The sequence below is a fragment of the Leucopleurus acutus genome (assembly GCF_964270905.1).
Source record: "Leucopleurus acutus genome assembly, chromosome: 18".
NCBI lineage: Eukaryota > Metazoa > Chordata > Mammalia > Artiodactyla > Delphinidae > Leucopleurus > Leucopleurus acutus.
Window position 1 is genome coordinate 34649362 of NC_139160.1, and position 17382 is coordinate 34666743.

Here is a 17382-nt window from a genome sequence, read left to right on the forward strand (position 1 = left end):
TCATCTCAATCGATGCAGAGAAAGCATTTGACAAAATTCAACACCGATTTATGATAAAAACACTGCAGAAAGTAGGCTTAGAGGGAACTTTGCTCAATATAATAAAGGCCATATATGACAAACCCACAGCCAACATTGTCCTCAATGGTGAAAGCATTTCCGATCAGGAACAAGACAAAGTTGCCCACTCTCACCACTCTTATTCAACATAGTTTTGGAAGTTTTAGCCACAGCAATCAGAGAAGAGAAGGAAATAAAAGGAATCCAAATCGGAAAAGCAGAAGTGAAGCTGTCACTGTTTGCAGATGACATGATACTATCCATAGAGAATCCTAAAGATGCTACCAGAAAACTACTAGATCTAATCAATGAATTTGGTAAAGTAGCAGGATACAAAATTAATGCACAGAAATCTCTGGCATTCCTATATACTAATGATGAAAAATCTGAACGTGAATTCAAGAAAACACTCCCATTTACCACTGTAACAAAAAGAATAAAATATCTACGAATAAACCTACCTAAGGAGACAAAAGACCTGTATGCAGAAAATTATAAGACACTGATGAAAGAAATTAAAGATGATACAAATAGATGGAGAGATATACCATGTTCTTGGATTGGAAGAATCAACATTGTGAAAATGACTCTACTACCCAAAGCAATCTGCAGATTCAATGCAATCCCTAGCAAACTACCACTGGCATTTTTCACAGAACTAGAACAAAAAATTTCACAATTTGTATGGAAACACAAAAGACCCCGAATAGCCAAAGCAATCTTGAGAACGAAAAACGGAGCTGGAAGAAACAGGCTCCCTGACTTCAGACTATACTACAATGCTACAGTAATCAAGACAGTATGGTACTGGCACAAAAACAGAAATATAGATCAGTGGAACAGGATAGAAAACCCCGAGATAAACCCACGCACATATGGTCACCTTATCTTTGATAAAGGAGCCAGGAATTTACAGTGGATAAAGGACAGCCTCTTCAATAAGTGGTGCTGGGAAAATTATACAGGTACATGTAAAAGTAAGAGATTAGAACACTCCCTAACACCATACACAAAAATAAGCTCAAAATGGATTAAAGACCTAAATGTAAGGCCAGAAACTATCAAACTCTTAGAGGAAAACACAGGCAGAACACTCTATGACATAAATCACAGCAAGATCCTTTTTGACCCACCTCCTAGAGAAATGGAAATAAAAACAAAAATAAACAAGTGGGACCTAACGAAACTTCAAAGCTTTTGCACAGCAAAGGAAACCATAAACAAGACCAAAAGACAACGCTCAGAATGGCAGAAAATATTTGCAAATGAAGCAACTGACAATGGAGTAATCTCCACAATTTACAAGCAGCTCATGTAGCTCAATAACAAATAAACAAACAACCCAATCCAAAAATGGGCAGAAGACCTAAATAGACATTTCTCCAAAGAAGATATACAGACTGCCAACAAACACATGAAAGAATGCTCAACATCATTAATCATTAGAGAAATGCGAATCAAAACTACATTGAGATATCGTCTCACACCAGTCAGAATGGCCATCATCAAAAAATCTAGAAACAATAAATGTTGGAGAGGGTGTGAAGAAAAGGGAACACTCTTGCACTGTTGGTGGGAATGTGAATTGGTACAGACACTATGGAGAACAGTATGGAGGTTCCTTAAAAATCTACAAATAGACCTACCATATGACCCAGCATTCCCACTACTGGGCATATACCCTGAGAAAACCATAATTCAAAAAGAGTCATGTACCAAAATGTTCATTGCAGCTCTATTTACAATAGCCCGGAGATGGAAACAACCTAAGTGTCCATCATTGGATGAATGGTTAAAGAAGATGTGGCACATATATACAATGCAATATTACTCAGCCATAATAAGAAATGAAACTGAGCTATTTGTAATGAGGTGGATAGACCTAGAGTCTGTCATACATAGTGAAGTAAGTCAGAAAGTGAAAGACCAATACCGTATGCTAACACATATATATGGCATTTAAGAAAAAGAAATGTTATGAAGAACCTAGGGGTAATACAAGAATAAAGACACAGACCTACTAGAGAATGGACTTGAGCATATGGGGAAGGGGAAGGGGAAGCTGTGACAAAGCGAGAGAGAGGCATGAACATATATACACTACCAAACGTAAGGTAGAAAGCTAGTGGGAAGCAGCTGCATAGCACAGGGAGATCAGCTCGGTGCTTTGTGACCGCCTGGAGGGGTGGGATAGAGAGGGTGGGAGGGAGGGAGACGCAAGAGGGAAGAGATATGGGAACATATGTATATGTATAACTGATTCACTTTGTTATAAAGCAGAAACTAACACACCATTGTAAAGCAATTCTACTCCAATAAAGATGTAAAAAAAAAAAGAGATGAATGGATAAAGAAGATGTGGTACATATAACAAATGGCATACTACTCAGCCTTAAAAAGGAAAGAAATTTTGCTATTTGCAGCAACATAGATGGACTTGAAGGGCATTGTGGTAACTGAAATAAGTCAAACAAAAACAAACACTGTAGGATATCACCTATATATGGAATCTAAAAAGTACAACAATCTACCAAATATAACAAAAAAGAAGGGGAGTCACAGATACAGAGAACAAACTAATGGTTGCCAGTGCGGAGGGGGAGGAGGGGGCAATACAGGGGTGGGGAAGTGAGAGATCTAAACTACTGGGTGTACGATAGCTCAAAGATGTATTGTACAACACGGAATATAGCCAATATTTTGTAATTACTGTAAATGTAAAGTAACCTTTAAAAAGTATATAAAATTTTTTTAAAACAGAAATCATACTGAAAATTGGAAACAATTTAAATGTCCATCAACAGAAAAATGCACATATAAATTATTGTATTTCCCTACATGGGAATCCTACATAGTCAGGAAAGCACATGAACTAGACAGATCTTTACGTGTCAGCATGGATGAACCTAGCAAAGATAACACTAAAAAAAAGCAAGTAAGAAGAGAAAACATAGTAGAATACTATATGAGGTTTAACAATACTTAAAAATGTAGCCTAAACAGAAAGACATCCATGACAGTGCTGGAGACCAAGTTCAGAAGAGTGGCTACCCAGGGTCAGCTGGGGAGTGGCTGTGATTGGGAAAGTGGTCACACCAGGCTCTTCAACAGGAATGGTAATGTTTCACTTCACACGCTGGCTGGAGGACAGAGGAGTGTCTGTGATGTTATAATGTGAGCACGCTGCATGTAAAATCCATAGCTGACCACATCTAGGGGATCTGATGCGCGGGAGCTGGTAAGTGGGTGGAGGCATCCAGGTGGTGGTAGAAGAGGAACGTTGTACGCATAACGCCTAAGGCCTGACCAGAGGACGACCACTGTTCTGGAAACTGGACACAAATCCAACTTCTACGGCCAATGTTAAAAGACAATCTGAGGCATATTTAAAATTTTAAGACTTTACGTGAGCAAAAGTAGATTCAATTCAGGCACCACGAAAGCAGAAGAGGTGAGGAGCACTCCAGCCACAGGAGCTGCAGAGATGTTTCTTTTAAAAGGGCAAGAAGCAAATCAAGGAAATGACTGACTTGCTATAGCTTTAAAGCCTGGTTGGTGGTTTGTGACTGGTTGTCCTCAGCGGTTTTCGTCACCCTGAGGCGATGACAGGCTTAGATTTTTGTTGATTTACCTAGGCAACCACATCACTAGAGCCACTGCAGGCTAACGGCCTCCTAGCAGGGTTAATTTACTAACACAAATTGTCTGAGTCCTTCCTCTTACTCAGTCACTTCACTTCCTACGCCTCAGTTTTTCTTCTGTAAAGTGGATATTCAGTAGTAAATTCTCTGTGGAGTTGTCAGTACAAAACAGAGTGATTATTACTAACCACGATCATGTCCTAAATGCACGGAACACGTCACCATTTGCCAACCACCGTGTCAAGTCAGCAGAAACTACAGAAATTAAGAGCTCTCCGCAGAAATTCACACACCCGTGCACCAGGTAAGGGAGCACAGGCAGACGTCCACTCAGACTTTCCTGTGTCCCTCACGGAGTGCACGCTCCCTCCCGGCGGGGCGAGCACAGAGACTTATCTGGAGTTTACTTTTAAAATGCGTTCATATAACCATGTCTCACTTTTGTTTGGATGAGTCAGCAAACGCTTTTTGGAAACGCCAAATTCTCCACACCTTCCTTTCGCGCTGCCCTAGTCACAAAGCTCCAGCCCCTACTCCTCAGGCCTCGTCACCATGGGAGACGGGGCTGCGAGCGGACGCACGGCGAGCGTGCTGACGTCCTCGAGCCCCGCCCCCACGGCCCCACCCTCGTGGCTTAAACCCCAGCCCCGCGGCGTGCAGGGTGTTGATGCCGGCGCTAAAACCAGACCAAGGGGGGCTCCAGAGCGCGGCATGGAGGGACTGGCCTAGCTGAGGCCCGTGACCCGATGTCTTCTGGCTGCGACGCCGGTCCTGCGTACACTGCGGGGCCGCAGCCGCGGGGCGGTGGGCGCCCGAGGGGCCGGGAGGCGAGCCGGGGCCTCCAGGAGGGTGTGGGCATCGTGTCCTCAGCCAGCGTCTCCGAGGCTGCGCTCGGGCCATGATCATTCGGTGAAGCTGCGCCGGGACAGTGCGGCCGACTTCTTCTCGCGCTCTGAGGACCTGTGCGCGCTGCAGGGCTCGGTACCTCTGCCCGCCGTGCGCGCTTCCCTGCGGAAGGCCCTGCTGGAGTTAAGGCCTCCGCGGGGTAGACTGGGTGCCGCTCCTGAGCACCCTCTGCCCCTGATCTGTATCTAGAGCTTCTTCCAGCCACGGCTTGGCGAGACAGGTTTGTATTTCCCGCTTCCGGGGGCTGTCGTGTGGGCGCTACGAAGCGGGGTTTTAGATGGTACAAGGTGGAGGGTGGGCACTAGAACCGGTGCCCAGTGCCCGGGTATGCGTGCACGAGACAGAGCATGCGGCCTAGGACTCCTGCCAACTAGGTGACCCCGGCCGAGTGCCTTAAGGCTTCAAGGTCTCAGTGTTCTCATCTGTAGCATGGGCTTAACAAGATCCAGTCTCTGTGGCGGTTACAAGGATGCACTGTGTTAGTGCTTCTAGACTCTACAATGTAGAACACTTAGCACAGTTTGGAGCATCGTTAATTGTTGCACAGATGTTACCTGGTCTGTTGAATGACTTTGCCTGGTACAGACCAAAGCGATTAGGAAATGGATATATCCCAGCTTCATTTCCTTTCCGTTAAAACAGGGCTCAGGAAAAAAAAAATTTATTTCAATTGTCGTATCATACAGTGCAAAGAGCACCGGTGTGAAGGCAGCTTAGGGTTTGAATTCCCGGGCTTATGCTCTCTGTGGCCTGGGCAGGTTTCTTTTGCACTACAATCTCCACACTTGTAAAATGACATTAATAACCACTCTTTCTGTGGGTTCTTAGAATTAATTAAGCAGGTTATGTGTGTAAAGTATCCTGGCACTTGAGGTTCTCCAAGGGCTGCTGGAGACGATGCTTCTGCTGGGCAGAAGTAAACTGGGCAGCAAGTAAACACAAGCACAGTAGTCAGTGCTCTGGAAGAAGTGAGTTTTGGTGCTACAGAGCATAGAATCTCTTTTTTCTTTAATTTAATTTATATTTTATATTGGAGTATACATGATTTACAATATTGTGTTAGTTTCAGGTGTACAGCAAAGTTATTCAATTATACATATATCCATTCCTTTTCAGATTCTTTTCCCGTACAGTTTGTTACAGGATACGGAGTAGAGTTTCCTGTGCTATGCAGTAGGTCCTTGTTGATTACCTATTTTATATATAGTCGTGTGGATACGTTAATGCCAAACTCCTAATTAATCCCTCCCCCCCCATCTTTCCCCTTTGCAGAGCACAGAATCTTGGAAGGGAAAGTTCAGGATAGGCTCCTTGGAGGAGGTGCCATCCTTTCTAAGGATATGTAGAAGCTCCTGGGGTGGCAGGAGGGAGCAGTGTGTGTCAAAGTTTGAGAAATATAAGAAAATATGGCAAAACTAATGTACAGGACTGGAACTCAGGGTTTGGGAAAGCAATGAAAGTTGATACTGGAAACCTAGTGGGGCCCCACAGAAAGGGGCCTTTTTTGTCATGTCAGAAGTTTGGATGTTTATCCTGAAGGCTGTGGGAAACACCAAAGAACAGTGAAATGGAATTCTGGTTTAGAGGCTCACTGGGACCTCCATGTGGAAGGCACTTGATTGGGTGCAGTGTGAATTGTAATCTAAGGGTCCCACTTAAGTTATAAATGGTGGGACTGGATTTTGCAGATCTGAGAGAGAATGGGTGAGGCCTGGTGACCAGTTAAAAAAGGGAGGGCAGCAAACGTGGGTGACAGTTTATAGCTGCATCTTTTTGTGAGATAAACAGAGCGCAGAAGAAAGGGATTGGGTGTGGCGAGAGGATCTTACTTCATCTTCAGTGCTTTAGAGGGGCCTGGTAGAGAGGTCTGGGCCCAAGGTACAGATCTGGGCTTTTTGGGAGGACAGGTGTTTGAAGGCATGGGAGAGACTTAGGTTATCCACAAGAAGATCCAAAGAATCATAGGTCTGAGAGTTTTTTAAGTGGGTATATTTGAGGATGTTTATAAGCTGAGAGAAAGCCAGCAGAGGAAGGGTATGAAGATCTAGGAGAGGAAATGATTGTTCATTTGTTTTCGAAAAGCTGAATACTTATTGTGTGCCTGGCCCTTTTCTAGGATCTGGGGTTCACACCATGTGTTATCTCTTCTGCAAGGACAGTTCAACTCATCGCCTGGTGAAGAGAAGTCAGATTATTCTTTGCATCCCATTCAGGTGTAAGAACTGTTCTGTACCTCTGAAGGGACTTTACTTAGGCAGAGTAATAAGTTAGAAATCAAAAGAAATTATAGCTGGAAGGGACCTTAAAGTCCACGGTACTTAATTTTGCCTAATATTTTACATTGAATGTAAGAAAAATTTATTGTAGAGCCCATTCTCTTCAGAGTTCCTTCACTGAACTTTCTTTATGTTTTTTATCCAGTGGGTCTATCTTGTAAATTTTGGCCTCCTCATAAATTTGCTTCTTCATCCATATTACATTTTGCCCGAACTATGGCAGAAACTCCTGGGTGGTTTCTTGGCCCCTGGACTCAGTTCCTCTAAGTTCATCTGCCTACTCGGGTTAAGTGATCTTCTAACATAAAAAGATGTGCTTAAAATAATGCTGCTAATGGCTTGCCCACACAGAGTTAGTGCATACTAGCCGCCCAGCGTGTGCTCTGCACAGAGGCGTGTAGTCTGAACTGTGTTCGGCCAAGCCTCATAGCGCTCTTTGCCCTGAGGAAGGGGAGCTTTTTGTGATCACTCCCTTTATCCAATCAGTCCTTCAGCAGCGGGGTGCCTTTTTCTAATCAGCGGAGGCACCCCTACTCAGCCAGTGGTAGCCCCAGGCCTCATCACCTGTGGGATAGAAGCCATGCTCTCTGCCAGGCTTGCTTCGGCCAGCATCTCTATTTTCCTTTCTGTCTGTTCTCACACTTGGACCCCTGGGCTATAGTCATCCCCACCTGTAGTATTTACAGTGCCCAGCAGGACTCAGGCTTGAGTGTATTTTGACAGATGTTCCCTCTGCAGTTAATGCACCTAGTACTCCAACTCTGCATAGCCTCATCTTTCTAGATTGTACTTCAGGGTTATCATGAAGACGTCACTTAGACATAAGTTTTTGCCTCCATAGGAACCTCTGTGCATAAAAGTTATGTTTATTTATCTCATGTGATTGAAATTTTGATTTTATACATCTCCCTCCTTAATGAAGGCTTTAAGGGCAGGAGTCGTTTCTAATCCTTAGCACAGAGCAGATGCTTGTTTTTTTTATTTAGATGCTTTTTAATGATGATAAAATGTATGGTTTAAATCACTCATTTTACAATAATTTTGCTTTAGGTTGTGGCAGAAATAAAGTTTACAGAAGTTGTGTTCCTGCGATAAGAAATACAGATGTGACCTTGCAGTTGTGTAAAGCTCTTAATTGCTGTGTAAGTGCGTCGGTGCGCTAAGGAACCTGGAGCTAAATGGGCTAGTTCTGAGAGAGAGAGACTTAACTATGTTAACAAAGGTAAGCCTTCATTGTGTCCTGCCAACCTTTGATAGTTGCTTTTGGGGCAAACTAAACCAATAAAAGTTTAAACTGTTCCTCCCCGTTAAAGGGATTGAATAATTGCCTTCTTTGGTGCACCTTGTCTTGTGAATTGTCCACTTGGAGATGGAGGTTTAGAAAGTGAGTTTCAGTCTTGTTTAAGTCTCTTCCCATCAGACTGGTCTTGTGATTTCCTACACACCATGTCTGTCTACCTTTTCCTGTCTACCTTTTCTTGGTGTTGTTCATGCGTGGATTGTCTCCTATACCTGCTCAAACCTTGGTCCATTCTCATTTGTACCATGCAAGTTTGTCATACTGGATACTGTCAGAATTAATCTTACTTAAGTTTGTGTTAAGCCACAAACCATGCGTTTTCTATATTTTCTGTTTTGTGTGTGTGTTCATATTTTTATGGTTTCTCTTCAAGAAATATTATGGGAAGGGAAATAGCAAGATATAAAGAGCAAAAAAGTCATCATGATCTTTAAATTGTTAGAACATGTATCTGCAATAATAATTATAATGCACTGTGGTATGTGTTAAAATAGGAAATATATGTAACATCCCATAGGAGCAACAAATTCAGTGGTGTTAGTGGGAGTGTGTCATGGAAGCAGTCACAAAGCAGGTGACTGTTCCTTGGGGTCCTGAAATATTAGTGTGTGTTCTTTGTGTCCAGTAGTGGTCTGGAAGGTTCAGGAAGCCTGCCTTTCAATTTGAGGGAACAGAGTGTTTGAGGTCCTCTCTCTTCTATTGCTCTAGTATACTGCATAGCAGCTAATAAAATACTGGGTTTATAGTTGACATTTAAGTCGCTGATTGATCATCAAGATTGGCATGTATCATTGGAACTGAAAATCGGAAGAGTCTTATGCTTTTTAGGTTTTTCTTCTTTTTCCTTTGTCTCAAAAGTATGTAGTACTTTACTGAGTGGTTGGCAATAAAGTTTGCAGTATTCAGTGTATTCAGTTTTAGTACCTAAATAGAATTAAAGTGTTGCTGTAAACTGGAATAAGACTTTGTTACTGACAAGTTTTAGAACGCATCAGTTCATCAATTACCTCTTTGGGAAGATTGTAGTTAATGATTTTAAAAATGTGGCTGTAAACCTCCAATTGACTCAAGAAAAGCAAATAAGTCAAGATTGACAAATGTATAGGCTCTTCATCTTATTGTGTGTGGGTTTTTTATTTTTCCTTTTAGTTATTTGTCAAGGTATAAAGAACTCTATCACTCTTAAGACGGTAAACTTCACGGGGTATAATCTGACATGGCATGGAGCAGATCACATGGTCAAGATCTTAAAGGTGATTTTATGTTTAAACTTTCATGAAAACGTGTGATTGAAGCACATTAACATATTGATACAGATGGCAGTTAATTTTTGTCTTTTAATACATGTGAATGCAGCTTTTGTTTTGTTGAAAGAATATGACCAAATGGTAATGTGAATTGCTGTTGCATAAAGTATAGTGTTGAATCCCCAGTCTTTGCACTTGAGTTTAACAACTCTGTGGTTTTCTATCCTCTTCCTGAGACACTTAATCTCAGGTTCATCCTCATCACACAGAGTGGTAAATTAGAGAACGATTAATATCACCATTTACAGAAGTTAGACTGAAATCTCAACCATCCTGAACATAGGAGCTGAAGGGGCCTCTCAGCAGTTCAAAGAGTCATTACGAAGCCAGTCGGTTGAATTCTGTTCACTTTTCTCTGTAGCAGAGCCTTCCCCGTCCTTCTTTTGAGCTTATTTATTTTTGTACACAATTCTGTATGGATACTGTACATAATACTAAATAGTTGTATTAACTGGGTTTAACTGGTGATGTATTTACATCAAGATCTAACTTCGTTTTGTTGATATCTTTTTAGGGGCTTTGCATTCATCAAAGCTCGTGATGTATGTAATCAGTTGCTGGTGTGTAGCTATCATATTTATGATATATAGGACTTGAATTGGGAAAGGTGAATGGTCATTCTCCTTGCTTTTTAAACTGACAGAGCCTTACAAGAAGCATTTCCCTCTCTGAAATAAATCCATGGAAAATATGTTTGGTCGCTCTCCCAATGCAACTGTGTAGTTGTGTGGATTTGGCACACAACTGGCAGCCTTGTGGTTATGTCTGTAAACAAGGAAGCCTGTTCTCCAGTCTGCAAATCAGCTGTTACCCAGTGAAACGAACTTGACTGCCATTTCTGACCCCTCACATGGAGCTCTCATACTCAAGAACGTTCATATGTTTGCAAGAAACGTTGTTTGCAGGCTATATGTACAAATTTCCTGATCTGAAAGGCAATATAAAACAACATCTCCCACACTTCTGCTCTCTCACCAAGGCCACACACATTCCCTCGCTTATGGCCTCATGGCAAGCTAATACTGTCAGTATCAGATTCTCCTTCCCAGTGGTTCTGGGAGACTGCATAGTTGCTCTGTGAAAGGCACCACTGCTGAGGTTGAGAGAAGAGCATCTTGGGTGTCAGTCCTGACCTTGCATGCCCAGAGGGAGGGGTGTGCACCTCGTTCTCCTGTTCGGATTTTCCTATGCTGCAGGTTTGCTGCTTGTTGTCAAAATGATGTCCTAGTGACTTGTCTTCTGCGTAGTTACATAACCCCAGCACACTTCTTTATGATCTGTAGACTTTTATGGGGTTGTGGCCAGGTCAGGTTTTAAATGTTGGGAAATGTCCAATTGAACAACATTGCAGTGGCAGTGAAGCTTGATAGAATTGTATTACTGTTACCCTAGTTTTGGCTTCAGGGTGATGAGAAGATGAAATTTTTGATGGGTCAGTTTTAGCTATGTATGTGTATGTGATTTACTTTTTAAAATTCTAACATCTATTATACACAGCTTAGATATGTTGACTTTCTGATTATTCTTCTGATTCTTTATCAGTCCCTTTACTGGTGTATTTTCCTCCAAAAAACTACATTTTCTTCCAGACTGTTTTTGTCTGATAGTGAAAAATAAATTTTTCATTTGCAGTCTAAAGTTGATCTGAGAAAAAATGGTTACCTTGGATCTTCACTTGGCTTTTGTGAAAGAAAAGAAAATAATATGGACAATTCCCATACTAATCCTAACCATGTACAACAGAGGTCTGTGCAGTAACATAGCGAAAATAAGTTCCTGTAATTTTACTTAGTCATTGCTTGTTTTAGACTAAGGAGCAGTGAGAGACATTTATAAATAATGATGCCTCAGATCACTTTTGTTAAATGTCCTCTAATATTGGGATATTTGGTATCTGGCTTGTGTTGTCTTTTATACAATCTTGTTTTCCTTCTTTGCACTTTAGTTTAACAACTCTGTGGTTTCCTATCTTCTTCTTGTGACACTCAGGTCCATCAGAATTTCCTGTGACTGTGACAGTAGAGAGTCCTTCCTCCTCAGAAAATGAAGAGGTCAATGAGTCCTCAGAAAGTGTTCAGGAAGAGCCAGAGAAAATCAGTTTGAAACAAGAAGCATTGCCGGGACAAAGTTATCACTTGAAAGCTATAGAGAAGATTATCTTTCAAACGGAAGCCTGATTGCAATACGGCAAAGCTTGTGTGAGGGTTCTGTTTTCTCTTCCCGTCTGCATTGTATCCCCTTGAATGGTTCCTTAAGCTTAGACCAGGGTGAATGGTGGACATTTGAACTCTAGGAAATAAAAATCAAAACATGTCATTAGTAATATATTTTCCTTTCCTTAGAACCTTAGTATATTAGATTTAGGGAGAACCTTAGTGATCATAAGATAAAGAAATTGAGTTCTGAATGAATGTAGTCAGCTGATTCAGTGCTCTTGTTTTACAGGTGAGAAAATTGACAGTTCTAGTTGAACTCTCTTTTTACAAGAGGAAAATATGGCCTCATTTTAAATAAAAGTAAAGTTGAAAAAAGTTTTCATGTTGATATTCTCCTTTCCTAAAATAAAAAATATCAAGAAGCTACATTCTGTTACCAAATAAACCTGACCTCTAATGTCATTCCATACTTTTGTTTGTATGGACAGAAAAGAAAAATTGATTTTCATAAGAAATTTTTGCACCTAAAAAATAATATATTATTTTATTTCAACTTTAATGAAGAGCTGAACATTTCTAGTAAATAAAGGAACACCATTTGTGGGGGACCTTGTCTTTGTGCTACAAAGTGCATGTTTAATTTTTAAAAATTATTTAATATGATTTTCTTTTCGTATGAAACATGAAACTTGACCGGTTTCAGAACTAATTATCCCATTATTGTGGGACTATGGCAATTAACTCTTTGATTTTCAAAAGTTAGATTTTTATTTTTTTAAGTAAAATTAATGATAATATAGAGAAATTTTAAGAAAAAAACTTAGAAAATTATGAAATGTTAGAGTAGGAGAAATCTATAGTTCATGTAGAGTTACCCTCTTTCATTTTATAAATGAGCACCTACAATTTTTAGCACATAAGTGGTTTATTAGTAAATGGCAGAGTACGACAAAACCCTAGAGCATCTAACTGCCTTCCTTGTCATTTTAGATGTGCTGTATTCATTTCCTTCACGAGTAGACCAGGAGATTGTATTTCTAGTAGTAATGATAGACACTGGGGAAGACCAAGAAGTTTACACACTGGGACCACAGAATAGCAGATTCAGAATGCACTGAGAACCCTTTCAGCTCTTCTCTGTTTTGACAAGACACTACAAGGATGGTATCAATGTGTTTAAGTATATAAGCCCACAACAATCAAGAGATTTCAACATAGTTTTGAAAGACGGAAGACAAGTGGAAGAGTGTGAAACTGAAGCAGTAGAACAGAGGAAAAGCATCACCTAGAGTATGCACAGGGACCACCTGCAACTGAGGAGGATTCTGACTCCACCTGAAGAAGTAACCCCATGCTCAGATGCACATGTAGGAGAGAAGGTGGAGTTAGTTAAAAGTATGACTGAAATAGGGGAACTCATTGAAGGGCTGTGTTTGGAGGAGTGGACTCCCAGCCCTGCCCTCACGCTCCTGAAATGAGATGCTTTCATTTTGAAAACAGTGAAACTGGTGAGAACTAGAGCAGCTAGTGTGAGTTTTTATAACCTAGAAAATTGTGTTTGGGGGGGATCCTATTACAGTTACTCCCCGCTTCTTCCTGCATAAGAAACCAATCAATCGTTGACTTCAGGGAGCTTTCTGCACTCATTCTTTAATAGAAAATAACTGTCATTTGCCTGATAGTTGAGTAAAGCTTACAACATGAGAGAGGGGGAAAAAGTGTGAAAACATATCCTGGTAGGACCGGGGACAATTTAGGGAACAAAATAATTTAAGAAAAAACCCTAATTAGTATCCTGAGAGAGGTTTAAAAAGAGCTAGCAACTATAAAATAAGACTAGGGTGTTAATTAAAAAGAGAATGGTCAGAAAGCAAGAGAGGTCTCTTGGAAATGAAAATATGGTTGCTGAAATAACTTCAGTAGGAATTTTAAAAATTTCTCATTATATAAAAAAGAAAGACACAATGGAAAATGTGATAGCAATATGTTAGAGAGGCTGCATCTGGGAGATACAACATGTTACTATTAGAAACTCCAGACCCAGAAAAAAAATGGAGGGAAGCTGTCAAAGGGCAACAAAATTCCCCACAGCTGAAAGTAGACATCAGGCCTCTGATTGAAAATAGTTACTCAAGTTTTGAGCAAGATGAACAAGAATAGACTCATACCTAGGTACCGTTCATTACGAAACTTTAAAATACTGAAAAAATAAATTAACATAGAATAAAATACTGATAGGATACATCCATTCCAGAGAGAAAAGTACTGGTCACCTAAAAAAGAAAGTTAAAATCTGACTTTATCATACTTGTCATCAGCACTATGGATCCTGGAAGGCATTAGAAAGATACCTCCAAAGTTTTTCAGGCACATAATTTTCACCCTAGTGGTTTGTATCCAGCCAAAGTATCAGTCATAAGTGGAGGCTGAAGAAGATATTTTGTACACAAAGAAATTTGAAAAATTGACCTCCTGTGCTACACCTTAAGCTATTTATAGAAATAATCCAGCAAAATGAGGCAATAAACCAAGAAGGAAGGTAATAGGGGATTCAGTGCAGAGAGCAGCTAGTCTAGATTGGAGAGGCTTCTATTGATTGTGTGATTGAGAGCTTAGAAACACCTTGAGGCATATTGTACTTACTAGGTATTAGGCACTGTTGGAAGGGAGGAGGGAGAGGAAGAGGAGAAGGAACTTAAACTCCAGAGGAGAAAAGGCTATACTGACATAAACCTGAAGCAAACTAAGCTATGGTTGATTTTTAACCTACCATTGGTGAGCAAGAGAATAATCCACTTAAACTTGACACTATAGATGTTCCCCTTTTCAGCGACACATATGGGTAATGACCACCTATCTAATTTGTTGTCCAAACCAGAACTTGTCCAAACTCCTTACACTTCAATAGTGTAAGGAGGCGCTCTAATGCTGTAACATCAGGACAACAGGTATAAACTGGAACAGCCCAAGGCGGCTTGGGGTATGTGGTCACCCTGCACCCTCCACACCCTGCACCCTGGCACAGTATGGATCGAGGTGTAGTCTATACACAGAGGCACAGTACATCTGCAGTGGGCAATATTAATTTCATTGTAATAATGGCAGTACTGTCTTGGTTTGCAGCTTTTATTGTCAACTTGCATGTAATAACAAATAACTAACCTAAACTATACTTAGTATGTATTAGTATTAACTTGGTATGTACTGAAATGTACTAGTATGTATTTAGTATATATTAGGCTCTAAGTGTTTTTGCATATATTAACTCATTTAATCCTCTGAATAGCCTTATGAGGTTGGTGCTAGTATCATTCCCACTTTTGAGAAAAGGAAGCTAAGACAGGGAAGGAACTTGCCCAGGCTGTACCTAATTTAGGGTTGGATCGAGGCTTTGAGTTTAGGCTCTCCGCCTGTTCTCTTAAACCTTACTCCCTACTGACTCTCAAATAACGGTAGACTTAACTGCACACAGAACAGAATATAAATTTCAACTTTGACAACGTAAAAGCTAGGTTTGGAAGGTAGACAGGAGGTAGAAAAAAGGGAAGATGGTATGAATGTCCTCATTTTACAAAGCATGACATTGAGAGAGTTTATAGTTGATCAACAATGTAGGTTTTTAAGTATATCACTACAAGTCAAAGAGATCATGAGCAGTGGAATAACTAATGATGACATAACTTTACTGAGCAGTGTGGACATAGGAAAGAGTGTAAAGGAACTAAACCCTTACTTAGTAAAATAGAAAGTGAACAGATAATGCCTCAAATTTAGTGAGAAAATAGTCATGTAAGAGTATTACTTGTAAATGGAGAAGAATTCAAAATAACAATAGTTGGACCTCCCTCGTGTCGCAGTGGTTAATAATCTGCCTGCCAAGGCAGGGGACACGGTTTCGAGCCCTGTTCCGGGATGTGTCCTAGAGGATGAATCTGGGAAGGGCTGAGAATTTAGGGGAGAGAGAGGCTTGTAGTCTGGAGTAGGATGTTGGCTTTTAAGATTTTAGAAGTATTTCATGATTGTAGGTCTGGGGAAATCTAAACTGCTTTTATGTGATTATAATAACCTTTGTCTTTTCTCCTTTCCTCCTCTGGTCCAGGCTTGGGCAGCTGGCCACAATGGCTGGTATAGATCAGTCAGATTTTCATTTACTAGGTCATCCCCAGATGAATTCTACTGTTAGTAGTCCACGTAAAGAAGAAAAGAAGGCACTTGAAGAAGAAAAATCAGAATCAAAACAGGGTGCCCCAGGACAAATGCAAAACATCCAAGTAAGTGGACAGAACAGCAATTAATGATTCTAAGAGTGATTAGCAAAAAGGAAATGACCAAGTCAGGGAGAAAACAATAATGATCAGTCTCTAATAGTTCATATGCTCAGGAGCTAGAAGACTCTGGAATCCTTTCCAAATCTGAGATTAGTAAATGTGTGCCCATTTCATGATAGTGTATTGTTGTAAATAAGGAGACTGGAAGTTCTTTAGAAAATTTATGAGTTAAAACAAACTATCCTTAATGAAGAAAGAAAACATTAGAGAAAATATTCCAGATTTTAAATTGTATAAATGTCTATTCTATTCATATTTTATCTAGGTTTCTATTTGTATGCAGTCAGCTTACAATGAAGGAACACTAATGAAGGTACACATACTGATATAATTTTTAAAATAAGTAATCCAGACATAGCTAATAGGTAACATATTACAGTGAATCACCTGGTTATGGGAATGGGAGGGGAAAATCTGTCAGCTTTTCCTCTAGCCTTGCTTGGAGCCCCCATCAACCAATCTCAGACTGGTCTTGGGAACTGACAGCTTGAGAACACAGTCTGGTCACAAACTGTATACTGTTTGCATGTGCCTGGAGGATAGAAAAGAAATTAATTATCTTACAGAATAGGGTTTTATTTTTAGTGAGGGAAAGGAAATGGGTAATAACTACCCCAGTCACCAAAGTCTGAAAATGTAGTGGACATAGCCTTGGATATAGCTAGGTTAAGCTGAGAATCACTTGGCAAGATATAATTAGAAAAAAACTGGCTCTGAAATCTTCTGAATATTGACTGTGTTAATAGTAAGATTACAGAGTAACATTGAAGTTTTGAACTCTACTTTTTAATGGTTGGCTTTGTTCATCACTGAATTTTTGTCTTGTCTTTTGTTTTTTCCTCCAGTTTCAGAAAATTACAGGTGATGCTAGGATTCCTTTGCTTCTTGACTCCTTCCATGTCCCAGTGTCTACTCAGGAGGCCTTAGAAACTTCCAAAGACAACCTGGGGGTCCCAGTCACAGAGCAGCAGCAGGAGTCTTTGAAGATTTCATTGTTAGAACATGTTCTCCTTCAGCAGACGTCATTTCTGGAACTGGAAGTCAAAGAAAAGAAGAGGAATTATCTAGAAATAGCAGGTCTTCTTCAGAGAAAATGAGCAAAGCAGGTGAATATACCAAAAAATACTCTGCTAAGAAACAACCTGGGAAGGACCTGCATTCCTGCTCTGACTCACCTGTAAAGCAGAAAAGCAAAGGAATTGGGCAAAATAATTCTTTGCTTAATAAACCAATTAAAAGTGAGTCTTCGAAAAAACACATTTCTGTTAAGAAAGAGAGTAGAATAGTGACTGTTTCATCAAAGACAACTAAAAGTAAACTCAATCTACTAGAACATTCTGAAAGTGATACTCTTGGATCTGATTGTGTATTTCAAGAAAGCATCCATACTCTATCATGCCTAACATAG

General features: G+C 40.3%; 1 pseudogene across 1 annotated transcript; it reads left to right on the forward strand.

Annotated features, from left to right (window-relative positions):
- The first annotated feature begins 4253 nt into the window (after nucleotides 1–4253).
- Nucleotides 4254–17382, forward strand: LOC309974601 (centrosomal protein of 78 kDa-like; annotated as a pseudogene). The gene is made up of 9 exons: nucleotides 4254–4405; nucleotides 4496–4827; nucleotides 7934–8105; nucleotides 8197–8267; nucleotides 9333–9436; nucleotides 11123–11235; nucleotides 15746–15917; nucleotides 16240–16287; nucleotides 16820–17382. The product of its transcript is annotated as a centrosomal protein of 78 kDa-like (transcript).